General features: G+C 52.0%; 1 protein-coding gene across 4 annotated transcripts in view; it reads right to left on the bottom strand.

The window, feature by feature from the left end:
* Nucleotides 1–23463, bottom strand: part of DLGAP4 (DLG associated protein 4) — a 132284-nt gene extending 108821 nt beyond the window's left edge. For 3 of the 4 annotated variants that reach the window (XM_044748714.2, XM_044748716.2, XM_044748713.2), the window contains exon 1: nt 23236–23463. The gene's annotated coding sequence lies outside the window, so the exon portion shown is untranslated. The remainder of the gene's footprint in view (nt 1–23235) is intronic. The other variant, XM_044748715.2, reaches the window with a different exon arrangement.
* Nucleotides 23464–27320: the final 3857 nt, after the last annotated feature.

The following is a 27320-nucleotide window of genomic DNA, read 5'->3' as shown; positions in this document are numbered from 1 at the left end:
TCCCCCATTTACAGCCCTCAGCCTGGCCTCCTTTTTCTCCCTGGGACATGGGATACTTTCCCACCTCAGGGCCTTTGCACTGACCGTTCCCTCCACCAGGAGTGCTCTGCCCAGACCCTCACGTGGCTGCTGCCTCCCTTTATCCAGGGCTCGGCCCACACATCACCTCCTCAGAGAGGCCTGCCTGAGCTCCCTCCCCATCTAGAGTGGTGGTCCTCCTGCATTCTCATGTCATCCAGGTTTATCTTCAGAGCATTTGTTCATTTATTTTGCTTATTGTCTGTCTCTTCTACTAGGTTGAGAACCTCACGGTAGCTGGGGCTGCGTCTTGTCCATTGCAATATCCTGGGGCCTGATACAGTGCCTGAAACGTAGGAGGTGCTCAATGAGTGTGCGTTAGGTAGAAGAATGCATAAATGAATGAGTGAATGAACGCCCAGTAACCCTGAGGATCCATCACCTCCTGGCCGCCTCCCCTTGCGTGTCAACCAGGCATTTGAGACTCAACACATCTGAAGTGAATTCCAGATCTCCTCTGGCAGACCTGCTCCTTCCGTGTCCCATCTTAGTGGCAGCCCCAGCACCTGAGCTGGATGCTGAGGTCCCCTTGACCCCCTTGTCTTGCTCCATCAGCCGCACCCCCCTCCACCCCCCCCACCCAACACCAGCCCACTGGCCAGGTCTGGAGGTTCCATCTCTGAGACAACTCTCAAGTCTGCCTGTCTCTTTCCATCCCTGCTGCCTCAGACCCTGGCCTGGCCACCATCACCCGTCAGGAGGGTTGTTCCAGTCCAGCGCCTTGAGTCTACACCACCTCACCACGCCTCCTAACCTCTCCCTGCCTCCACAGTGACCACAGGCTGGAGCCCAAACTCCACAGCCCAATAACAAGGGTCCTTTGTGCCATGACTCAAGCGGTTTCTCCAGCCTCAACTGCCACTACACACCCATTTTTCCATCACCAGGCCAGCCTGCGCCCGTCAGGCCTCCAGACCTCTACTCAGCAGGCAGCTCACACTGCCGGGAGAGCCTTCCACCTCTATCTGCCTGGCTGATCACGTCCCGGCTTTGCACCACCTTCTCAGAGCTGTGCCCCTGCCCAAGCGTGGGCCACTTCCCCATCTTTGGGCAGGTGTCCACTGTAGCCTAGGCCATGCTGCCCTCAACCTAAATCCTCGCAGCCAACCACTTATCGAGTTCCAATCACACGTCACGCCCCATCCTGGGAGCCTCATAGGCATCACCTTATGTCATTTGCATGCCCACCCATTTTACAGATGAGGACATAGAGGTTAAATGATCTGCCGAAGGTCACACAGCAAGTGACAGTGGAGTCAGGATTAGAACCCAGGTCCATCTGACTAAAAGTGGATTGTGAACTCCTTGACAGCAGGGAGCATGTCGAGCTTTCTTCCTGTGAGTCTTCAGAGCCCAGTGCACAGGGCTAGCCTCCACAACAAATGTTCCAAGTGGAAGCATCTCGACAAGAGGGTAGAAATTACAGGGAGAAAGATTTTGGCACAAATCTAAGAAAAATCCCAACAGTGCAAGGAGCTGCCTGGCAGAGGGTGAACTGGAATGCAAGCAGAGGCTAGAGGAATGCTGGCAGAATTGGAGGAGGGGGTCTGCCCTGGGGAGGGGTGGCCTGGAAGACCTCTGAGGCCTCTGACCTATTGGCGAAGGTGGTATTGGCATAAAGGACTGTTCAGAGGCACAAACCCCCCTGTCTATCACTCCATGACCTCATGAAGTGAGGATGTTCCCAAGAGCCTTTGCAACTCCTTGAAAGGGCAGCCTCAAGCTGCCTCCCTTCCAGGGTGATCTGTGTTTTCCCCGAGATTTCTAGACGACCCAATGGTGCACCTTCAGTTACTGTGACAGCTGTGGGAAAGCATAGTGGGTCCTGCCCACTTGCTCACACGGCACTGGCCGTGGTGGGGATGGGGTTAAGCAGCTCCTCTCTGCCAGGCCCTGTGCCGAGCACTTTGCATCTCATTGAACCCCACTCCCCAACCATGGACTCAGGGGCCACTGTTCCCACTTGCAAGACAGAGAGACTGGTGCTTAGAGATGGGGAGCGACTCACAGGCGGGAGGCAGAGTTGCTGCCTGCCTCCAGTGCCTGGCCCCTTCCGCTCGGCCAGGGTTGGCGGCTGCTGGGAACAGTGTTCCAGGTCTGGCAGGATGCAAGAGAGGGGACAGCCCCGAAATGCAGGAGCGGTGACTTCAGGTGGACCATGATGAGGGCCCTCTGCAGTGGCTGCAGTTTGAAGTTTCTGGAGCTTTAGAGGATGAATAGAGCTGCTCTGGTCCTGGTCCCTGGGGCTGGCTTTATCATGAAGGACACAGATTTTATAAATATCTCAGCCCTCACCATGGATCACGTGGAATGGGGAATTAGATAGGAGGCAAATTAGGAGGACGGGGAGGGAGGGTTTCAGCTGTGCTGGCACCCCATTTTGGGATGCAGAGGTCATGGTCAGAGCAGAAGGGACTGAATGGATGTCTATCACCCACAGCTGCTGGTCCCCAGGCCACTGAGGCCAAGGCCAGCATGTTGGGGGCAGGTCTTTGAGACAGAACTCTCAGGGCACAATCTGAGTCAGGAACCACTGGTCTTTACTGAGGGGTCCTCAACTGAGTTTCTAGCAGTTAAGAGGGGAAGAGCTCACCCCAACTATTCATGTCGCCAGCTGCCAAGCATCTGGGCCAACGTCAGAACTCAGTCTGAGGCGAGGGTCAGGGCTCAGTCTGGAGAAAGGGTGAGGGTTCAGTCTTGGGTCAAGGTCAGGGCCCAGTCTGGGGCTAGAGTCCAGATTTAGACTGGGATCAAAGACAGGGCTCAGTGTGCATCCAGGACTCCCCAGGTAGGTACTTCACCTCTTATACCCAAGTCTTACTCAGGGACAAGCCAGTTCCCTTGCAAGGACACAGAGGCCCAGATCCAGGACTCGGCTCTGTCTTGGAGAAGGAGCTGTGACCGTGAGAAGTTCAGTCAGACTAGAGGGGAGCGCAGCAGAGGCACACATGGCCCCCCTTATGGGGCTGCTATTCTGGGCCTGTGTAAGTCACAATGTGGGAGTTAATACAAGAGGACACCACCTGGCAGGCAGTAGGTGGTTAATGACCCTGCAGGAGGCGACTCAGAACCCAGAGCAGGAGTGCTGGTGGGTGGGGGTGGGGTGGGAAGAACTAGCCTTGGTCAGGAGGCTTGGGTCTGAGGCCTGCTGTGTCCCTGCCTATCTGTGACTTCAGGTTCATCCCTGCCTTCTCTGGGGCTCAGTTTTCCCGTCATGAGGAGGGCAGTTGAACTCAAGTCTCTAAGTTCCCTTTATCTATGAGAGCCCATGAACTGATGTTCTTTCCCCAGGCAGGACCTGGTGGGGATCTCATGACCTCCACCTTCATCTCCAGTGGTCAAAGTCTTACTCGGCCTTCGAGGCCCAGGGTAAATACCACCTCCTCCATGAAACCTTCCTGTGCTGAAATTCACTGCCGCTTGGTCCACTTTGCATACTTCTGAGCCCCCATGTCAGCCTGAAGCCCCCTGTGCCATGCAGAGGGGTAAGTGTGAGCCTGGCTGTCTCCCCCACCAAGAGCTCAGGCTCCACTACCCACCCCTTGGTATGCCAGCCTCCAGGGTCCCATAATCGCAGGACCTCCAACCTCAGATCCTTTGGAGACTAGAGTTGTAGTGGCCCCACCGTTACTGTACTTACCACATGAATGGCACTGAAGACATTGTCACTCTGCACACACCTGAGGAATTAACTGCCTTCTGTTCCTTTCAAGGGCACTGTTAATCATGCTACTTCTTGTATTTCCCTTTATTCTTTGTCTACTAAGAAGCTCAGAGGCAAATTTATAGCCTACTTTTAGCAAAATATAATTTAGAATTATCTCATTTCTGTATTTTCTCTTCTCCTGATCTCTTATTTCTTTTTCTTACTTATATAATAGAATACAAAAAAAGAAAAGAGGAAGAAAAGGAAAAAATGAATGAATTGGGAAATCTTCACAGTTCAGACTTATAGCCGGAAATGAGAAATACTAGGGTTCACAGAGAAAGAGTGCTCAGCCCTAACATAGTTAAGCCATGCCTTGGCATTCATTACCTCCTGGGATCCCCAGCACTCCTAGAAGGGACAGTGGACATTCTTGTTGCCTCTGCACTGTGGGTGGAAGAGCAGAGGCATAAATCAAGGAAGTAACTTGCCCCAGGACGTAAGGTAAGAAAGAGCTGGAACCTGAACTGTCTGATTCCTGAACCAGCCTCCTTAACCACTGTCTTCTTATCTCCCCAGCCTCAGAACGCTGGGATCTCCAGGTTGGAGGGGGTCCTCAGGCCTGTCTGCAGCTGTGAACTCAGGTCCAGTTTAAGGACCAACTCAATAATTATTTGTTTTCAAACTTTCCAAAGAAACTTTTTAAACAAACCTTCAGGTAGAGGCCAAATATTAAAAATGGGTAAGTCTGGAGCTGCCACCAGCAACTCCTCAGCCCTGAGGCCAGCCAGAGCAACTCTACCCACCTGCACATCTCTGCAAGGTTGCTCATGGCACAGGAAGTGAGAGGGGAAGGCAAGAAACAACCAGAATCCAACAGTGGGAAACTGAGGACATGACTTCTCTCCAGCCACACTGTGGAATATTATGCAGCCATGAAAAAGAATGAGGTCCATCTCTACATATTGACCTGAAAAAAAAAAATCTTCAAACCATAAGATACATGAAAAAAGCAGGCTGCAGATCAACTAGAGTATGGTTCCATTTATGAGAAAAGCACACAAAATAAAACATCTATGCAATTGTAGAGAAAAAGATCTGGGAAGGTCTGCTGACTCCCACATTTACGTCTCTAACCTAGATCCCTCCCCTGAACTCCAGACTCTTGTATCCAACTGTCAACTCAACATCTCCACTTGGACATCTCACAGGCATCTCTAACCTGACATGTCCAAACCAGCACTCCTGGCCCGGAAAACCTGCTCTCCCCACAGTCTCCCCATCCCAGCTGATGGTAGCTCCACCCTCCTAATTGACCAGACCAAACCCCTGGATTCAGCCTTCACTCCTCTTTGTCATCCCCACAACCAGTCCAGCAGCTGCTAAATCCTGCCACCTCAGTTTCTCAGACAGAGGAGGTGATGGCGGCCTTTGCCTTGGCCAGAGCCCAGCCGGGTGCTCCTTTCAGCTCTGGGCACCTCTCCTGATGGGTGGGCATGGGACAGCGACCACTACAGGACTCACGGAGAAGTAATAATCACAGGAACAATGTGAACAGCTATCGCTTCTTGAGCAGCCCTGCCAGGCCCAGGACTTGTCGACGCTCTGAATCATTTACATCTCTCATAGACCCTGTGAGGTAGAGGGCCTATTATCTCCATGTAACGAATAAGGCACAGAGAGGTTAGCTGGTTTTCCCAGAGTCACACAGCTAATAGGTAGGAGAGCAGGAATTCTAACCCAGTGTGTCCAATTCAAACTCAAGCATGCCACTGAAGCCAAGTCCTTGAGGAACAGTGGAGGAAACTGGAGTTATGGGATTTGGGAGTCTTGAGAAAAGAGTTGAGGTGGAAGGGAAATGTCTGTTCTCCGAAGTCAATGAAGGATGGGCCAAGAGGAGGGACTTGTGTTCTGTGGGCTCCAGGATCTGGGGAGAAAGTGGATCACAAAGGGGTCAACTTCAGCTCAGGGTGAGACACTAATTTCTAACAATCAGAGCCCCCCGAGTCCCAGAAGGAGTGGGCTGCTTTGGCTGAAGGGAGTCCAGGCTCCAGAGGCACCTGACAGAGCATCGTACTATGGATTTCGTTTCTGGCAATGGACTGGAAAGAGATCATGAAAAAGAAGAATCAAGAATGTGGGGAGGGGCTTGTCCCATCAGGTATCAAACCACGTGACACAGCGATTGTGGTGGTTCTCAACAGCACTGGGGTTGCCCTCCTAGGGCATCTTCGGAAATGGTTGGGGCATTTCTGGCTGTAACAGTGACTGGGGAGTGTGGGTGTCGGGGGGCAGTTCTAGCGGCAGTGAGCGCCAAGGACTGGATCAGCGCTACTAAAGAACAGATGATGAGCAGGACAGTTGAGCCCAAGAAAGAACTGTCCTACCTCAAATGCCAATCAGTCCTTGTTGAAAAAACAAGGAGATACAGTAACTAGTGTAGAATTGAAATAGACAAAGGGATCAATGAGACAGAACAGAGTTCCCAGAAATAGATCCATAAAGACAAGGGCACAAACATAAAACGGAGATGGTATTTCAAGTCAGTGAGAAAAGGATGGAGTACTCCATTAATGCTGCCGGGACAACAGGCTACCCAAATAAAAGTAAAATTAGATCCCTACTTCATACACATGCAGAGATAAAATTCTAGATGGATTAAAGACCTAAATAGGAAACATAAAAGACAAAACTTTAAAATGACTGGAAGGAAGTGCAGCACATCTTTATGACCTTGGGTATAGAAGGCCTTCTTAAATAAGCTGCAAAGAAGTAGAAGCAAATAAAGGGGAAAATGATGCTTTACTACACTAAAATTTTAAACTTCTGAATGAAAAAGACATGAAATTAAAAGACAAGAAACACACTGAGAGAAAACAACCAACATAACAAGGATTGATACCCACATATATAAACCTCTTTAAGAAATTAATAAGAGAAAGATAAGTGGCCCATAAAAAACTGGGAAAAGCACAGGAAGAGGCATTTTGCAGAAGAGGAGATTCAGATGACCATTAATGTATAACGAAGCTTCACCTCTCTAGTAGTCGGGTGACACTGACGAAAATGACATGCGTTCTCTCAGCAGATTGGCAAAATTAAAGAGTGATAAATCAACGGATGGCGAGGTGCCGAGGAAACGGGAACTCAGACATGTCACTAACAGGAGTGCAAAGTGCTGTCACTACCTTGGAGGGCAATTTGGCGGTGTTTATTAAAACAGAAAATCCTGCTTCCACAGAAACACTAACGCACGTCCACAAGGAAGTTCACAGCAACACTGCTCACACTGAAGAACTGGAGATGCCGAAACGTCCACCAGCAGGAGGTGGACCAGATGTGGTATCAACACACAACGGATACTGCTCAGCAGAAGAAACGAGTGAACTACAGGTCCACTTGTACTTGGATACATGTCAAAAACACAAGTGAAAAAAGCAAAATGCAGAGGTTTCATTTATTATGATAAAATTTATGTAAGAAAACCACTCAAATCCCCCTGAGCTTGGATTTGTGAAACTTCCCTCTATTTGGAATGCCTTTCAGCATTTCTTTTCCTTCTTCCCTCCCTCCCTCTTTTCCTTCTTTCCTTCCTTCCTTGCTCAAATGTGCTTGCTCTGTGCTGATGGGTGCTGGAGATGCGGCCAAGGCCTCAAGCTGCATCCTTGCCGTGAAAAGTACTCCACCACGATTCCAGCTCCAGAATGACCCCTGACCCTGGCCACAGACTAAGCCCTCACCCCAGACCCCACGTCACATCATCTCTTGGAGTCTGTGACATGGGCATGATCCTGCGTTCTGCTGACTGCACAGGCTGTTGAGAGCTTCACAGGAGAGTGGGGATGAGGAGGCTGCGTCTCGTAAAGTGCATGTGGGAGGGGTGGGTGCGATGGCTGACACGAGCCTCTGCTGAGGAGGTTGGCTGCTGGTGCTAAGTTCCCTGAATTCCTTTCCCCCCATCCTCTGTCATTCCTGCCATCTTTCCCTCCTTTCCTTCTTCACTTTGCTTTACTGCCAGGCCTTGGAGCCAGGGGATGGTGTAGGGGGAGGGTGCAGCCAGATCTCTAAGCCCAGGAACTAAAGCCTCCTGGGCTGGGTGGGGAGTCAGATCTCCAAGGCCATAGGTGACCATAAGAGCAGGCGGCTGCCTCCTCCCAAAAGCCAAACAGCTGCCAAGGGCAGCAGCCATGATCACGTCCAGGGCCTCAGATGGTCACAACAGGGCCCAGGAGAGAGGGTGGCCGAGGACAGCCTAATTGGGCATGACGGCAGCCCTGTGAGGCATATTAAGCTTGGAGCTGTTAGGGTGGCTGGTGGAGGAACAGCCAGAGCTGGCCCGGGCCACCGACCCCCACAGGGACACTTGGCTCTGGGGCCCGAGTCTGCCTGCCTGAAGGAATGTCTGTCAGCCGGGGCTGCCAGGTGCTGCCCCAGCCTGGCTGCCAGTCTCACTGGGAAGTGGTACTGGTGTTCAAGGCAGCAGTTCTACGCCCTTCTCTGCAAGTATCCTCTGATACTTACTGTGTCACCTTGGGGGGCTCCCCTCTCTTCTATGGGTCTTATTTCTGCTGACAACAATTAACCTGTCAGCCCTTTCCCACCCACTGTCTCTTCTGATCCTCAGTACCATCCTGCAGGGAAGTGATTATAGCGCCCTTCTCCTCTGCTAGACATGGGGAAACAGGCCCAGAGAGGATAAGTGATTTATCTGAAGCCACACAGCTCACAGATGGCAGATTCAGGACTTGAATTTCAGGTCTCTTTGACACCTAACTCCAGTTTGTGACACAATGCCAATTTCTCATCTCCCTGGAGCCCAGGCCAGTGGTGACGGGACAGTGGTGGTGCCACAGTCCTGGGAGGGGAAAGATGCTAAAGGAAGCCAAATCCAGTCTGAGCCCTGCCGCTGACTCTATGCTCCCAGCAGGTCACATCCCTCCTCTGGATCCTTTCCAGCCTTGCTGTTCAAGTCTGTGGTTTCCGGTCCTCAAGGCCTTTCTCAACTCCATCACTTTCTAGCTATGTAAGCTTGGGAAGTCTCTCCTCTCTGCTTCTACATCTGTAAAATGGAACCAGTCACTCCTTCCCACTGTGGTTGTGGGGGTGGACTGATCAGATTTGTCAAGTGCCCAGCACAGGGCCTTGCAGATAGCAGGTGCTCAGGAAATGGGCATTCCCTTCTTTTCCATACAATCCCCGAGCCTCACACCCGCTTTCAGACCTCACTCAAATCTCACACCTTCCAGGAAACCCCATGAGACTCTAAGAGCATACGTGTTTAATAATCCCCTCATGCCTTCTTCTGTGTGTAAGACTAATGTCACTCCATCCAGGCATCAGTTTAGAAAGCCTGAGCCCAACCATTAGTTTGTGAAATGCTACCAACAAACTTTCCTATTACAACTGAGGAAACCGAGGCTAGAGAGAGACAGAGTCCTCAGGTCACTAAATTCTCTAAGCTTCTGTTTGCTCACATCTAAAATGGGGAAACAAATTAGTACCTCCCCTGTAGCTGATGTTTAGAAATAAACATCATAATACATACAAAGTTATTAAAACAGCGCCTGGCAGACAATAACACGAGCCTGAATCCTACCTATCCTACCTCAGAAATTGCTCTCATTTGCCCAATGCCAGACCCAAAGCCTCTGACCTCCCAGCTGGGTCCCCTACAAACCAGAGTCCTGGAAATGATTCATAACTCTCTGAAGACAGAACCATGGACAGCATCCCCGGAGCTGGTACGGGGCCAAATCCTCTCTTCAGCACCACGGACAGCGCCCCCGCCATCAACACCAGGGATGGGCAACTGTGCCCTGTGCACCCTAGACAGCCCAGAGGCGAGGTCAGGGTCAAAACCCACACCCCACATGCTGGGGTGGCACTGAAAGCCTCCATTTTCCAGCTAGTCAACTGCTCCGCTATTTGTAAGGCTCAGAAGGGTTACTTCCATTTCTATTTCCATTTGCAGCCTTTTATTCCAAAAAGACCTGTTTTCCTGTTTCTCACCCAGTGGTTGGGACTCCTCAGGGAGGCTTTCTGGAGGCACTCAACTGGGAAAACCCACCTCCCTAGGCCAGGAGAACCTCCCAAGGCTCCCCTCTTTTACCCCTGGCCTCGTTTCAGACACAAGTAGTGATGGCCACTGGGCAGAGCGTTGCAGCCAAGAGCAGCAGCAAGGGCCGGGCCCACTGCCACCTCCTCTCAAGGGCTGGGCTCGCTGCCCTGGTCTCAAGACACTGAATAAAGAGGAAAAGCATTTCTGATCCTTCAGCCTGTCCCACTCCATCACTCATCCCTGAGGTCATCTCTTATTGGCACTTCACCCATTTGAGGAGGGCTAGATTCCAGCCCAGACCACCTCTATCGGTGACCTCACAGGCCACTGGCATGATCTTATAGCAAACATCTTGAGCAGCCTTGGGCCATTCTTCAAGGACCCCCAGGGCTTCAGGTCAGCAGGGACCCCAGAAAAGCCAGCAACTCAGTCCTTCTAAGACAGCAAAAGGGGAAGATGAGCCACAAAAGAATACCAGTGTCCTCTGATAAATGGGAAGAAGGCCACCTCTTCAGAGCTGTGATAAAATGAGATGGTGTGTCTAGCACCGAGCCCGACACACAACAGGGGCCCAGTAGTGTCTGCTCCCCCTTCCTAACAAGGAAAATACAACAATGGCAATGATTGCCACTACCAATGTTGCATGCCTACTACGTTCCAGGTGCCGGGTCTAGATCTTCACAGGTAGGGAAGGCAAAGATTATTAGACCCATTTTGTTGATAAGGAAATCAAGGCTCAGAGGGTCAAGAAATCTGCCAAAGACCACACAGCCAAGCAAGTGACAGAACCAGATCTCCACCCTCAAATTCTAGCTGCTTCCCCACCTCCAGGAGACCTCTGGTAACTACAAGCATCCTTACTTCTCACCTAGGGGACCCAACACAGCCCATCTCTGCTTGCCCACATCCAATGCTGTAAGCTGCATGTCCACTAGTTGGCTGCTGACAAGCTTCCAGGCCCAGATACCGGAGTGGCTGAGGATAAAGTAGAGCCCAGAATCCTCACATTCCTGGGCCCCGAGGAGATTTCAAGGGGCTCAGAGCACTCCCTTCCTATCCCTGCAACAGTTGCCTCCTCTCCTAACATGGCAAGCTGGCATCTAGAACACCTGCCTCTGTACCGTCTACACACACAGATGAGCAGGGCTTATAAGGCACCTACCATCATCCTGGGCATCACTGACATCCCACAAAGGGTCCCTCACAACTGTTAGACAGGTGAGGATGCTGTGGCCCAGGCAGGGGATGAGACTTACCCCAGGATACATGAACAGATGTGATCTCAGGACTGCAGACTCCTCCAGTGCTCCTGCCCGGAGACTGTGGGCTCCATAAGGGCAGAAGCCATAACATTCTTGTTCACTGCTAGGTCTCCAGCACCCACCCCAGGGTTGGCCTGTAGCAATTTTCTTTCCCCACTTCTTCTTTGGGGAGAGGGAATGTGTCCCCCACTTTCCCTATCCCATCTAAAGAGCCTTGTACACAGTAGGCCCCTAATGAGTATTTCTTACACTATTTCACTCACTGAGTGCTTAATGTGCCAGGTACTGTTATAGGTGGTGGGACCAGAGCAGCAAGAAAAAACAGACACAAATAAGTGGACGCTCCACTCCTCCTGTGACACTGATTGGAGTGGGGTCAACCTGCCTGTTTCCTTGTCCATTTTTCCTATTGACTGTGAGTGCCAAAAGGGCAGGGACTGTCCCTGTCATGTCTCTGGGACTGTATGCAGTGCCCAGGACACAATATATGCTTGCTGAAGGAATGAATGAGTGATGCGGGTGGAGCAGTATAACACAGGGAGCCCCCATTTCTTGCAAGGTCGCTCTATTCCAGGGCTAAGTGTTTTCTGTACATTAATTATCTCATAGAATCTTCCCAACAGTGCCTGTGAGGTGGGTACTTTAAAGCGGATCTGGCTAGCTATCCTGCTAGCTATTCTTTCCTTTTGCCTAATTAACAGAAGTACCCAGTTATAAATACTCACTTCACCAGCAGCTAGGGTGGCCATGTGACCACACCTGAAATGAAATGTAGGCAAAAGCCCACTGAGTGGGCTCTATTGGAAGTCTATTGTTTTCCTGATAAGAAGGGTAGATTCAGAAAGCAAGCAGTCTTTATTTCCTCTGTCCTGCCTGGAATTCAGACACAACATCTGGAAGTGGAGCAGCCATTTCGTAGCCATGAGAATGAAAGATACATGCTAAGGGTGGCAGACACCTGGGCCCTTGATCGCTTGCCGGAAGTGCTGCACTGGCTCTGGTCTGCCTGCCTCTGGGATCCTTGTTACATAAGGAGAATAAACTCCTGGGTGTTTATATCTCTGCTACTTTCTTCTGTTACATGCAGCCAAATGCAATTCTAACTGATTCAGTATTGTTAGAAAAGGTGAGGCTCAGAGAGGTCAAGTGATTTTCCCGAAGTCACAGAGCAGGTAAACAGACCTGGAATCGGCCTCTAGGTCTAGTGCAGGGAAGTGCATCAGCTTGCGCTCACTCTGCCACCTGTGTGCTGCCATTCCCACCCGCAGTCCCAGGCTGAGGAAGCCCCTCCCCAAACCCAGCACTTGGCTCTCCTCTGAGACTCTTCCTGACCACTCTGGAATCTGGCTCTAAGCTCCCCTGATGTCTCCTCTCTTACCTAACTCCACCCCCAGCTACGCGCTGATCTAGATCCCCCCTTCAAAACACACCTGTCTCCAGTCCCAGGATTCTGCTACGACCCTGACCCCAGTGAAGTGCTCTCTTCCTCCTCTCTGCTCATCACCTCTACCTGGTCCAGAATTCTCCCACCGACTGCCTCCAACAGGTACATACCTCGCTCTCAACCAATCTTTGCAGACAGGTCTCCTGCTTCCCATCTCTTCCCCATGAGCATCCAGCATCCACCACTAGAATGACCTTCCTCAAGAGCAGTTCTGACTGCACCCGGAATTCAAGGCCTCCAGGATCTGGCTCCTGCCACCTTCCCAACCTTTGCTCTTGCTGCTCCCTCTGCCCTCCACCCCTTTAACCTGACCAACATTTGCAGGATCAGCTCCAACTCATCCTTCAGGCCACAGAGAGGCCCTCTCTGACCACGGTGCCTTGAGTAGGTACCCACCACCTCCACCCGCTGCCACCCCCTCTCTTAGCCCCTGGGTCTCCTTGAGCACAACCTAGGGTCTTGGTAATTCACTGTCTGCAGGTTTGTCATCTTCACTGCCCCCGACACACACACCAGAATCAGAGCTTCTTGAGGGCAGGAAGCATGCCCGTCTTTTCCACCAGTTTCCCTAGGGCCTGGCATGAGGCCTGGTACTCAGGCTCAGTCAGGAGGTGCTGAATGAAGCTCAAACTCGCTTCCCACACCTTCCCACCACCCACTTTCTACTCCAGCCAAACAGAACTACTCGAGCTTCCCCGAACCCTCCTACTGCAGTTGACGCCCAGAGCCTCCCCGAACTCTGCCTCCAGCCAGGCCTCCCTCTCCTTCCAGCCATCAGAGCCAAGCTGTTCTGTGTCTCACATCCTCACGATTCAACATATGGGCACTCCAGGCTCCAGCGAGGGTGAGGGAAACTTTGGGACACAGAGAGCACGTGTGCGTGTGTGTACGTGTGTGCGTGCACACTGGGGGGACTGGCCACCCACACTCCACCCTGCATGTGGCAGCGTCTGTATGTTCTTATTCTTGCATTTCTGCCTCTGGTTACCCCTATCTGAGCTAATTCTGAAATGCCCCAGTTTTCCCTAAGTCGCTACAGCTGGAAGAAGAAGAGAAAAACACTGAGATTAACTGAACCCCTACATATGCCATGCTTTGTTCCAGGCCAAATAATAATGATGAGGAGGACGATGACAATGACGATAGCGGCTAGTATTTGCTGAGCACTTAGCACAAGCCTGACACCATCCTAAGGACTTTGAATCAGACAGATCCTATTATTATCCCCATTTTTCAGATGAAGAAAAAGAGGCTCAGAGAGGTGGAGCCATTGCTCAACGTCACAGAAACATAAGTAGTCTTGAGCTCAGGTCTCTCTAATCCAAAACCTGCTCTTCTGCCAGGTTGAGCCCGGTAACACCCAGGTGTCTTGTTGGGGAGGAGGCATCGCTTCCTCTTGCAAACTCCCGCCACCTCTGACTGAAAGGCTGGAAGCCACGACTTCCTGACCAGGGGATCTCCTGCGGGAAGGCTGGGCTAGTAAGACTTACCCTAATCTGCAAGGCTGTAGAACAGCGCTCTAGCCCCTCGGAGGACCACGCCCGGGCAGTCGCGGGGTGGACGGAAGTCGGTGAGCCTGGGCTCCGCTTCCCCAGTAAGGCTGAAGATTTTCCCAACAGCCGGGGCCAAATTTATCTGCCAATCCCCCGAAGAGCCGATTCCAGCGTCTGTCTGGAAATGTCAGCCCGTGTGGTTGGAGGAACGCGGGGAGAGTTTTCCTCTAAATAGCAGGAAGCATATGGGAGGCGGATGGCGCCGGCCGCCCCAACCTGCCAACTCTCGCTCAAGCGGGAGCTAAAAGGGGCCCAGAAGGGTCTGGAATTCCTACCACCTCCCGGAGGGGTGGAGTCGGGGGAGCTGGAGCCAGAGAGAGTGGCCATAAGAAGGGGACAGAGTGGGTCCTGAAGGGCAGGCAGGCAGGAGCACCTGATTGACAGATGAGCAACATGAGGTCCTCAGATGGAAGCGACACACCCAAGAACTGAATGTGACATCAATGATGGGAATAACAGCCGCCACTCACGGAGCACTTGCTATGTTGTCAGATCTGGGGCTAAGCACTTTATTGGACAATGTCACTTAAACTTTGCAACCAACTCTGAGATGGGGCTGCTATTTTCCCCAAATTACAGAAGAGGAAACTGAGGCCCAGAGAAGGAAAAACATGAAATCAAAGACATTCTGGACTAGAAAGGACCTTTCGGATCCTCAGCCAAATCACAAATACTCTACAGACTTCCCCATCAAGTTGTGGCGCAGCTGCTGCTTGAATCCTCCCAGTGATGGGGAGCTCGCTATCACCCAAGTTAGCCCATCTGCAGGGAGCTCTGTTGTATCCAAAAGGTTTTCCTCACCTGAGCTGGAATCTCCTTCCCTGGAGCTTTTCCCATCAGTGCCAGACCCACATCCTGCCTTCCCTGACAGAGACAGAAAGGCAGGGGGCACGGCCCCCAAGGTCTCTGGTTTCTCCTCTGCAGGTGACACAATCCAGTTCCCTTACCCACTTCTGCACCCTTGACCGTGGTAGCCAGAGCAGCCCCCAGTCACCAGCACTTACTGGATGCCAGGCACCATGCAGAGCCTGCCCCCCGCCTTCCAACCTTCCCCAAAATCCCTGGGGAGGTACTGTCATCACCCCACTTTACAGAGGGGCAAACTGAGGCCCCACAAGGGGAAGAGCCTGGCCCCAGTCACTCAGTGGGAACATGGGGACCCTGAAGTCTTCACGGGCGGTTGCTCTAAGTCTCATGAAGGCTGAAGCAGTCCCTGCTGCCCCACTGCTCACTGACACTGACCCAGCCTTTGCTAGGAGTCACCTCGACACTGGTCCACAGGATCCCCAAGCCACCCCCCCCAGGAGAAAACTTAACCTTCCCTCTCCCCTTCTGCAGCAGCCACCAAGTCCCCAAGTTCTGTTAAATCTTCCTGCTAAACGCCCCTGTAAGCCATCCCCATGGTCCTGTCCTGCCCACTGTCTCCCCAGCTGTCACCAGCCTGACTCGAGGACCCTTCTAACACCCAGACCTGTCCTGCCCTTGGCTCCCTTTGACCCTAAGGGTCAAATGCAAACTCCCCTGCCCAATAGTTGAGGCCTTCCAAGCTCTGGCCTGGGCTGGCCTCTGCAGCCTTCTCTCCCCACCATCCCTTGTGCTGTGGCCTCAGAGCTGAGTGGGAGGCAGGCAGGATCTTTGCAGAGCCTAGTCTCTCTGCCTGGTTCACCCTTCCCAGCTGTTTCTCCTGAAGAACCCCTGTTCATCCTTCAAGACTCTGCTCAGGGACAGAATCAACAGCTCTGGCCCCAGAGACCCCTGAGCGAGCGGCACCACCCTCTGATCTGCCAGGATCACCTGCCATGCTTGATGGAGACACCGCTCTCCTTGGCTGCACTGTGAACTCCCCCGGCAGGGGCTGCTGTCATGCATGTTCATAGCCTGGTGTCTAGCATGGCGCCTGGCACAGGGTAGGCACTAATAAATGTCTGTGGAGTGTGAGGATGAACGACTACGTGGGGACTGGGGGCACAGTGAAGTATTAGAGACGACCCACAAAACACGGCTCGTGCATGTTGCAGCTCTGATGTATCTGAAACAAAAAATGCTGCTGTCAAAATAAACCGTCACAAAACATCTGATTAACGAGGACTTTTCTGGCCGCCTCTGAGTTTAGAAGGAGATCAGGGGACAATCTGGAATGGCTGGAGCTTCCAGAAAAAAAGCTGCCCAAGCCCAAGTCTATGAGGTGACCGGGACTCACCTGAAGGGTGGAAGGAGGTGAGCAGGGACAGAAGAGACTGAGTCCACGTCCCAGACCTGCCTCTAACTTGCTGTGTGTTGTTGCATAGGTGGCTGGGCCCCTTTGAGCATCAGTTTCTTGTTTGTTAAATGAAAAGGGCATTTGGAGAACTGATTGAGACAGAAGGCCTAAACACTGTCTCTGCTGTCAGGCTGATATAACTCTCTTTGCCCGCCCCTCTCATTCAAGTTCCCCGCAGGGGATGGAGACACCCAAGGCTCCCTGGTCTTGGAACTCCCCAGTCTGAAAATGCAGGCCCCTGCCAGCCCTCCCAGTAGGTCATTCAGGAGACCGACCTCAGTGACGGGTGGGTGGGAAGTGTTCCAGGCGTGCCTTAGGTAGTGGCAGGATTGTGGGCTTGATCCTTGATCCTTTAAAGGAGCTTTCTAACAAGAGGTGGAGGGAACAGAGAGTGAGCTCCCCATCTCTTGGGGGTATGCAAGCAGTGGCTGGACACCTCAGGACAGGAATTCTGACATGGGTGGGAAGGAATTTAGACCAGTAGATATCTTAGGCCCCCTGAGGGGCCACTGGCGTTCTTCTCTCCTTCCCTACCTGGGGCCTTGACCTGACTCCACCAAGGTTGTGCTCTCAGTGCCCGCCAGATGGAGCTTGCTGCCACTTCCCTCCTCCCACAACATCCCTCAAAGGCTCCCCACTGCCTTCAGGATCAAGTGTAAGCTCTTATCCTGGAACTCAAGGCCCTTGTGGTCTGGGCCTGCCACTGCTCATCCACTGGTCGTTCCCCCACCACATGCCTTGGGGCCTTTGACACATTGTTTCTCCTGCCTACAATGTTCTTCCTGTAATCTTCTTAGCTACTCAGCTCACGTGTCACCTCCTCCAGGAGGGCTTCCTTGCTCTCACGCTGAGCTTTGTGTTCACAGAAGCCTGTTTGTACACTCACATTCCAGATGAGTCATCTCTCCCTCAAGACCCTTGAGGGCCAGGACGGCGCCCTCTCAGGCTCAGCTAGCACTCTGACACAGAGAGGCCAATGTCTCCTGAGCTGAACTGGCACTTCAGCGATTCTGACGTTCTGATTCCAAGAGAGTCTAAGGCTACCTCGAGTCTAAGGCTACCTCAACGAACTTCCGGCCGTAAGCTCTGGGCTCAGGACTCCGTTCAATAGTTGCATGGTTTTTTGATTATGAAAGTCATCATCTTGGGAAATTCAGGTAAGTCCAGGAGGAGGACTGTGCTGTGTCTGGACACTGGCCTACTTTAGGCCTCAGCCTGACATCGTTATCTGGGGGAACTACCGTTTCCCACTCTCCCCTGGTGAAGTTCTGGGGGCCGGTGCATAGGCCCAGGCTGCCAATCAGAGCAATTGACTGAGGTGTGGGCATACCCGCAAACGTGACCCACCAAAGCCAAGACTCAGTTTCGGGACTTGTGTCTGAGCTGTCTGGGAAGAAGTCTTGCATGTTTCTCTGGACAGGCATCTTATCTCCTGTATAAGAGAGCCCTGTAAGAACACGGGAACAAGCAAGGTCCAGAAGGACCTACAACTAGAATATACAACTATGTACTGGGGGGCTTTGGGGGGAAAGAAGAAAGGAAAAGATTAGCAGCAGATGTTAGCTCAGGTGCCAATCTTAAAAAGAAAAAAAAAAAAAAAAGAACATGGGAACAAATCAGAGGAAGCAGAGTTGACAAATGGTGAGAAAAACAGAAAAACCGGGTCCTGGTGACTGTCTGAGCTCCTGGATCCAGCTGAGCCACAGGCCAGATTACTTCTGGACTTTTACAGTTAGAGGTCAGCAAATTCCATTTTTATTTAAATCAGTTTGGTCTGGGTTTCCTGTCACTTGTGCCTGAAAAGTACCTGAATGACACAAGCAAAAATAAAAATAGAGCTTGTCGATATCTCAACATCCAGAGGAAGCCACATTGGATAGTTTGATGGTTCTCCTTCTGGGTGTCTCTCTGGGCAGGAGTACGCATATATCTATGTATTTTTTTCTAACAAAAATGAGATCATACACAATACACCATTTTGTAACCTCCTATTTTTCCCTCAACAACGCACCACGGACATGTTTCCATGTCAACAAGTATAGATCTCCGGCATTGTCTCTACAGCCACTGAGAACGCCATTGTCTGGCTGGACCGTAATATATTTAACCATCTCTCGCTGCTAGATAACTGGGTAGTTTCTAATTTATCACTGTCATCAAAAAAGGTGCAGTGAACTTACTTGTAAAATGCATATGTTTGCTCTTGCTGGATTATTTATGATGAAGACTCCACGATTCCAGGAGTTTGACTTCACAAATACAAGTTTCTCTGCCTGAGATTTAAGATGCTCTGAGTGTCTATAGGTAGTATCTGTCTTTCTGGGCAGGTTGAGTGGTTATTTAAAAAGCAAATCCAGGGCCAGGGAGTCCCGGAACAGCTTCTCAGGGCGAGAGTACTCATTGGCAGATATGCGAGTGAGCTGGCGGGGAGGGAGCTGGGGCTTGGGGATGGGGGGGGCAGCGCCCATGCGTGCCTGGCTAAGCTGTCCGCCTCCCCAGTCCTCATTCCCTAACTGGGTCTGACTCTCAGTAACCGAGGGCAGAGGTGAGCTTGGGGGCCCAGTCAGCACTGAGGGCCCTGGCAGGGCATGACGAGCACACAGCAGGTGTCACCTCTGGCAGTCATGGTGAAAACACCAGCAGCCACCAGAGATGTAACACTGGGATTGTTCTAGCCTTGTACTTGTTTTAGCTCACTAAAGCCCCATAACCACCTTCTGACACTATTCTTGTCTCTCTTTCACAGAAGGGAAAACAGACTCAGAGAGGCCAAGTGATTTGTTCAAAGTCACACAGCCAAGAAGTGGTGGAGCTGGGTATGGCCCAGATCTGCTGATTCTCCAACCCATGCCTTATCCCATTTTATTGGGGTGGGTAGCAGGAGAGGAGAACGGCCCCAGGCAGGACTGTGGAAGTCCTAAAACCCCCTGTTCCTCCTCCCAAGTCCTAACACTCAGGGAAGATTCCAAATCCAGAAAAGTATAAAGTCGACAACAAAGACCTCCCATGCCCCCAGGCCCTGGACGGAACCACTGTGAACAGTTTTCAAAAACTCACATAATTCTTACACAAATGATACCCATGCTACCATGGGTATCATTTTGTACCATGGGTACCAAAATGCTCTCATGTTACCCATGCTGTTTTATCACCTCTTTTTTTCCCAACCCTACAACACACTGTGAAGTTCTTTCTGCAACAGGAAATTTAGATCCATGGCCCCATTTCTAACAGCTGCAGCATGTGCTGCTGTATGGCAGCAGTGAATGGATGTAGCTGTCCCCTGGTGATGGACGGTGGGTTGTTCCCAGTGGTCCTACTGTCAACAATGCTACAAGAAACTCTCTCCAGCATGGCTGGATCCCTGTCATCCTTCAGGTCCCAGCTCAAATGCCACCTCCTTCGAGAGGCCGTCTTGGACCACTCCACACCACGTAGGCCCCTCCCTTGTTAATATTTGTAATGTCACTGTGCTAATTTCCTTCTCTGCACTGATAGAGTCTCAGTTTGTTTGTTTGGGTGATTGTCTAATATCTGTCCTTCCCCGAGGCTGCGTGCTCTGCAAGGGACATGGACTAGCAGGGACCAGCACTCAATAGATGTCCTAGGAACGCAGGAAGGCCTCTGGGGCTGGTGCCCTGCCCATGGAGCAGGTGTAGCTGCTTCAGGGCCCAGAGAGGCCCTGTGCCATGCCAGCCTCCAGGCCATGTCCCCAGTGCCAGTTCAGGGGCCCAGAGATCTGCCTTAGAACTTGGAACTTCCGTGCCAGTGCCCCCCCCGCCAGGACCCCAGAACTGAGCAGCGCTTGTTGCACACACAGGATACAGGGCCCTGGAGATTGGCAGAGCAGCTCTACCACTTGCCGGCTGTGTGGGCTCGGGCCAGTCATTTCTACTCTCAAGGGCTTAGTCTCCTCATCTGTAAAATGGGGCCAATACCACTGATCCCAAGGGGTTGTTCTGAAGATTAAGGAAGACAACGGAGGAGCATAGCACATAGTAGGTCCCCAGGAAATGGCAGTCGGGCCCCATATTTGTTGGGTTGGACCCTGTCGCACCTGGATGGGCTCTTCGTACCATGAATGATTCCTGTTGTGCCCTGGCCTCCTCTCCTGCCTGTCCTTAGGGATGTCCCACTCCTATTATTCAATACTTGTTGGCTAAATGCTCTGCCCAGACCCCTCGCCAGAGTCCCAGACACCTCATCTGCCGCCCATGGCCACAGACACCCACCCGGCGTCCCAAGCCTTGAAAACGCAAGAGGCACTGACACGTGTCTGAGGAACAAATGGAGGAAACCTCTGCCCTTTTGGGGGAACTTCCTGGCCCCCGATCCTGAAACATGGGGCAGTGGTGCCGGCCTGCGTCAGCCTGTCGGGTTTCTCATCCCATCTCCCGCACCTGCGCGCTCTTTGACTGCATGGCAAGTAACTCTACCTCTCCGAGCCTCACCTTCCTCCTCTGTAAAATGGGCAGAACGACAGAATCTGTGCAGACTCAATGAGACACAGTAAAATGCTTAGCAAAGAGCCTGGCATTTAGTAAGTGCTCAATAAATGTTAACTATTACTGTTATAACTGCTTTTTAGCCTTTTTACTGTGAAATATAACTCATAGGAAAAAACGAAAAAACAAAAATGTTTACTGAAATAAATTATCACAAGACAAAAAGTTAAGTCACAACCACCAGAGTCAACGAATAGATTACTTACCCCTCAGAAGCCCCTCCCGCCCCTCCCAATCCTTACACTCTCTTTTCTTCACAAAGGGAATCCTTTTCCAGACGTTTATGGTGCTGTTACTATTATTAATAATAACAAGCAAATTTGAAAAAAGAACGTGTGGCTGCTCTGTCCCGCTCCCCCAGTCAGGCTCCTGGACCCCGGCTGCCTGTGCCCCGGGCGTGCAGACTTCCCATCCGACTCCCCGACTCTGGCTTCGGCTGTTCTTTAAATAACCAGCTTGTTAGCAAAATAGCAGCAGTAACACCTCCCTCGCTGCTGCCCGGGCCTCCATCTTTCCACACAGTGCTGATGGCTGCTCTCCCAGCTCGTGCCAAGGAATCCCGTTCCCCGTCACTGGGCCACACATGCCAGGCGCTGCCAGCTACACTGTGTTCTCAGCGACCACAATCCTGCCCCTCTGGCCACGCCTGGCCTGGGGGTCAAGGTGGGCGCTGAATGGCAATAACTTTCAGCAAGAACTGGAATGCTGACAGATGAGCCCTCTGCCCCAGGTCCATGCGGTCCAGGCCTCAGTTTCGCCATCAACCTCCCACAGGGTGGTCAGCGGTTTAACTGAGATGATGAAGAAAATGAAGCACTGAGCGCAACGCCAGGCACATAGCAATTGCTCAGGAAACGCTTGCCGCCAGTCAGGTTGCTCCTGTTACATAGTTAGTCCCTGGGGAGGATGTGTGGGGCACGGGGCATGACCAGGAGTGTCGGTGAATGATTAAACCCCACAGACGCTCTCAGACAAGATGTCCTTATCACTTCTTTTCCTGTGACAGCTCCTCAGCCAAATGTAACAGCTGTCTGCAGTCGCTACAACAGGCCGGGGCCAGACCAGGGAGCTGGGTTGGGGGGCAGCTAATTAATAGGGGCCTTTTCATGGTTATTGATAATAAGGCTGGCACCGCACGAGCGCGCAGCTCCTTGTTCTTGAAGAAGCACTTTTATATACATTATCTACAGCGAACGTCACGGGTTTTTTATTATCCTATGATATTTGCATATTATACATATTTACGAGTCTTTTCTCTTCTCATAACCATCCCATTAGGGAGGCTGGGCAGCTGTCGGCAGATGAGAGAATCAAGATGAGAGTGGCTGGCTGCCTTGCTGAAGGCCTGAGCTGACCTCATGCTCTCTGAGGTCAGCAGGGACCAGCAGCTGGCCAAAAGGCCAGGGGCTTTTGGGTCCTGCTGGTGGAGGGAGGTGAGAGAGCCTTCCCTTCTCTCTCTCTTTCCTTTCCTCCACAACCATTTACTGTGTACCCACTACACGCCAGGCACAGTGCCAGCTGCCTGCTGTCCAGTGGGGAATTACGCAGCTATTTCTCAGCCTTGGGGAGCCGAGGCCAGATGAGGAGGCAGAAGGTAAACCAACAGTCCCGTTAGTGCTGAGTGACCCTAGGCAAGCCCCTTGAGCTCTTTTGGGCCTCAGTTTCCTCATCTGTGAACTAGACTAGTCATGCCTGCACAGCTGTGGGAGATGGCGGGAGGAGGAGATGCAGGAATGTGATGAGTGTTGGGCACTGTGGCTGGAACCCATAGGGGGACGCTTTTGGGACCACTGTTGTGGGAAGGATGATGGAACCAGGAGTGGGTGGCGTGGGTGGCTGCGGGTTGTGGTATCCTCAGATGGGCAGTCAGGGATGCTGGCTGGGCCCTGCACCTCCTCCCGTGTTGGGGTTAAGATGGGGACTGGAGGAGCATGGGTGGAACAGACTGGAGGGGCAGAAATGACGGGGCTCCTGAAGATTCAGGAACGCTGATGGTCTCATTTCAGCCTCCAGGGGCCCTGGAAGTTCCACGGCTTCCAGCACAGCTCACTGCTCCCCTTCCCTTCCTGAGCCCATGTCACCAACTGCCCAGCCCCTTGGGTATGGCAAGAGCTGGCCTTTGAGTTGGACAGAGCTGGGCTTGCTGTGCGTCCTCAGGCAAGCGGTTTTCCCTCTCTGAGGCTACTTTCCTCTGGAAAACGGGTGTAATCACTGTGCCCACCTCCTGAGTTGTTGGGAGGACTGGATAAGACAAGCAGTTAAACTATAAATTGAGCCCAGACATATAAAAGCTCTCATTGAGGTCCCTTTGCCAGCATGTGGGCGCCACTGGATGGGAAAGCTGGGCATTTCCCAACTGTGCCAAGCATGGGTGGGCTGGTGAGTGGCCCCGATTCCATGTGCCCAGGCCTGCGGACGCAGTGACTTACCAACCAGGGAGCCACGCGCAGAGGGAAAACAGGAACCAGTCGGGAACCGGCAGGTGTCACCTCAGGAGCGGGCGCTGGACCGAGGGCTGGCACACACATCCCTCCGGGCACTCGATCAGGGGTGCTGGTGGGAAGCAGAGTCGGACAGGGGCCTTCCAGCGCCCAGAGGGACACGGTTCTGGTCACACACGAGTTACCAGGCACCTGGCAGAGGGGAGGCACTGGTGCCTGCAGGAATGGGGAAGAACATCAATTAGGAGGCACCCAGGATAATCCCTCCACCCTGAGACCCTGGACTGGCCCTGGGGATGCTGGGGAGGGGGACCTCGTGTGACAATCGTCGTAGAAACCCAAGCGTTTGTACAACACTACATCTTCCAAAGCACTCGGGCATCCCAGCTCAGGCGGGCCCCACGTTGTTTTTCAGAGGCGTATTTGCATGTCATGCATATTTACAATGCCTTTCCCACCACCCACAGAATCCCCACAGCAGCGGGAAGCTGGAGTTCCAAAGGCTCCGATCCTCCCTGTCTTGCTTCTCCCTCCTTTTCCCTGCACGGGGGCAGTCGGGAAAGGGGCTGCAACCACCGAGTCCTAGTTTGAATCCCAGCTCAGCCCGTCACTCACTAAGCAACACTGGGCAGGCAGCTGCCCCATTCTGAGCCTCAGTTTCCCCACTTGTCAAATGAGAATAAGAGTGCCTTCTCTGAGGGCTCCTGTGAGTTAAGAAGATGGTGCAGGCAGAATGCCCGGCACAGAGGTGTGCCTGACAAAGAGGCTCTGCCTGGCCGGGCACGCAGGGTGATGCCCTCCACTGCATCACCACTCCCCTCACTTCCCGCCTAACGCGTCCTGTGTGAGAGGCTAGGAAGCCAGGTGTCCCTCTCCACCCACCTCTCCTCAACAGGAGCCACTGCTCCTGCTTGGATCTTTACATCAGCAGGAACCAGGCCCTCCTGGGAGAAGAAAAAGCCCCTCCTTCCCAAACCCCCTCCCAGGAGCCTCTTGGCCGCCTTGGAGGCCTCAGTGGAAACCCCGCCCTCCGCCTTCTCATTCTACAGGTGGAGAAACTAAGACACAGAGGAAACCAAGCTGACGTGGGGGCCCAGAATCAAAGTGACTGGGCTGGGATCTGAACTCAGCGTTTCCACCTCTCAGCCCTGGGAGGGGAGGAACAGGTGTCAATTCACAGTAGGAATAAGGAGACGGGGGCAGCCAAAGGTGGGAGGATCCCCTTTCTCTCCTGTTCACCCCAGGGCCCTGGAAAGCCCTCACAACCTCTGACCTCCCGGGATCCACACCTCCCCTGCGCCAAGCCGCTAACAGGCGTGACCTCATTTCCCCCTCGCCACAGCCCTAAGATAAATTGCTGTTTTTCAAAGGGAGAAACTGAGGCTCAGAGAGCCTCAGTAACTACCCACGGGCACACACCGGGGAGGAGGCAGGGCCTCGAACCCGAAGAGGCAGGGCACTGGATTCTGAGACCCGGCACTTAGCCCTGATGCCACCCTATGTCCCCCAGCGGGAAGGTCACCAACCGAGCAAAACAGGCACAACCGTCTGGACAAAATGTGTTTAAGTAGCAAGAAAAGAAAATACTAAACTCCAAAATATTCTGAATTAGTGGACACAAATTTTTAAAAATGCATAGAAGATTTCAAGATGCACCATGGTGTGTAAAAACTGCCCGTGCGTGAAAACCCAGCGCCTGGGAGGGTGCGTTCCCGACCGCATGGTCACTCTGAGCCAAAATCAGCTGGAGCCCAAAGCCGAAGGAAAAGAGGTGACAGCAGAAGGAGGTGCCTTGTGCAGGGTGGTGGGGCAGGGGCCCTGACGTGGGGGACCCGGGACCTGCCTTGGAGCCCCCTACTTCCTTGTCAAGGGGCAGAGCAAATCTCCTCCCCAAGTTCCCCCTTTACAACAGGTGGGAGAAGCACAAAGACACTCTCTCAGGGCCCTGCCAGCTCCGATGGTGTTTAAGACTCTGGGATTTCCAACCTGGATGAACCCTGAGAACATCATGTTAAGTGAAAGAAGCCAGTCACAAAAGACCACAGCGTGTATGACTTCACTTAGATGAAATGTCCAGATGAGGTAACTCTGGAGAACAGAAAGTAGATAAGTGGTTGCAATTAGGGGGATGGGGACAGGATGACAGCTAAGGGGTTCATGGTTTCTTTTTGGGATGATAAAAACGTTCTAAAATGGACCGTAGTGATGGATGCACAAATTTGCGAATATACCAAAAATTACTGAATTGTACTTTAAATAAGTGAATTGTATGGGATGTGAATTCTGTCTCAATAAAACTGTTACAACGGTCCCACACTGAAAAAAAAGATTCTGCACTTCCAAATGGGCAGCTATCTTCTGGGAGCCAGCAGTCCCCTCAGGGTTCTTCCGCAATGGCTGGGAAACCAGGGAGTATTTTCCCAAGAAGCCCCCCATGCTCCCACAGACAGTGTATCCCAGGGGCTTTTGCACTTCACATTCATCTCCTCCAGGAAGCCCTCCCTGACCTCCCAGCTAGGTCAGGTCCTGGTTACTGGCTCCTAGGAGTCCTTTTGTTTTTCCCTCTACCACTTAGGCTGATGTGAGGAAATCATTTCATTGATCATCAGTTGACACTGCCTCCTCCATCAGACTGGGAGCTCCATGAGGGCAGGGCCATTGTCACTGGTCATTATTTTCAATACTTAGCACAGTGCCTGGCGCATAGCAGGTGCTCCAGAAGTGTTTGCTGATTGAATGAATGAATCAAAATTCCAAATCCTCTGATGCAAACTTGGCTACTGGTCCTGGCTCCAGCATTGCGGCAGAAGGATCCTGGGCAAGTCACATAACCTCCAAAAGTCTGAGTGCCTAGCTCAAAGAGCAGCCAGGAAGTTAAAAGAGACAACGGACGTGGAAAGTACCTTATGAAGTGGCTCCTCCCACAGCAGCCCCATCTCAGTGGATGGAAACCCCACCTTGCAGCCACTCGGGCCCGAGCCCTGGAGTCGTCCCTGAGACCTCTCTCCCTCACCCTCCACATCCAAGCCAACAGCAGCTCCTACAGGATCCGCCTTCACAGAGAGCAAGAAGCTGATGCTCCCCCTGCACTACCTCCACCACTGGACTGAGCCATCATCACCCCTTGTCTGGATTATTTGTGTCCTCTCTTGTCTCCTGATTCTGCCCTTGCTCTGGACACAGAAGCCAGAGGAATCAGGACAAAACACAAGTCAGACCCTGCCCCTCCTGTGCTCTAAACCCTCCTTGGCCTCACTTTACCTCAGGTGAAAGCTGGCAGCCCTACAGATGCCACTCTGTACCACTCTGTACAGGGGCCCCTCTACCACTTCTAGTTCTCCCCTCTACTCTCCTCTCATTCCCTCTGCCCCAGCTACACTGGCCTCCATGCTATTCTCTAAATATACCAGGCACGCTCCTGCCTCAGGGCCTTTGCACTTGCTCTTCCTCTGCCTGTTACACTGGTTGCCCAGATGTCCATGAGCCTTAGCCCCTCACCTCCTTCAGCCTCACCTCCTACAGATCTTTGCTGAGACCCGACCTTGGCAATGAGAGGCATTCAGCATCGTGGTTAATTCAGACTCTTAACTGAAGATCATGGGCTCAAGTTAAAAATCCAGGCTCTGCCAGTTACACAGCTAAGTGACTTTGGGCAAGTTTCTTTTTTTTTTTTTTTCACATTTTTTTTTATTGAGTTATTGATAGGTTACAATCTTGTGAAATTTCAATTGTACATTAATGTTTGTCAGTCATGTTGTAGGTGCACCACTTCACCCTTTGTGCCCACCCCCCACCCCACCTTTCCCCTGGTATCCACTAAACTGTTCTTGGTCCATAGTTTTAAATTCTTCATATGAGTGGAGTCATACACAGATTACCTTTCTCTTGCTGGCTTATTTCACTTAACATAATTCTCTCAAGGTCCATCCATGTTATTGCAAATGGAATGATTTTGTTCTGTTTTGCAGCTGAGTAGTATTCCATTGTATATATGTACCACATCTTCTTTATCCATTCGTCTGTTGGTGGGCATTTAGGTTGCTTCCACATCTTGGCTATTGTAAACAGTGCTG

This window comes from Equus asinus, chromosome 15 (genome assembly GCF_041296235.1).
Source record: "Equus asinus isolate D_3611 breed Donkey chromosome 15, EquAss-T2T_v2, whole genome shotgun sequence".
Taxonomy (NCBI): domain Eukaryota; kingdom Metazoa; phylum Chordata; class Mammalia; order Perissodactyla; family Equidae; genus Equus; species Equus asinus.
This window is presented reverse-complemented; position numbering and strand designations above follow the sequence as displayed.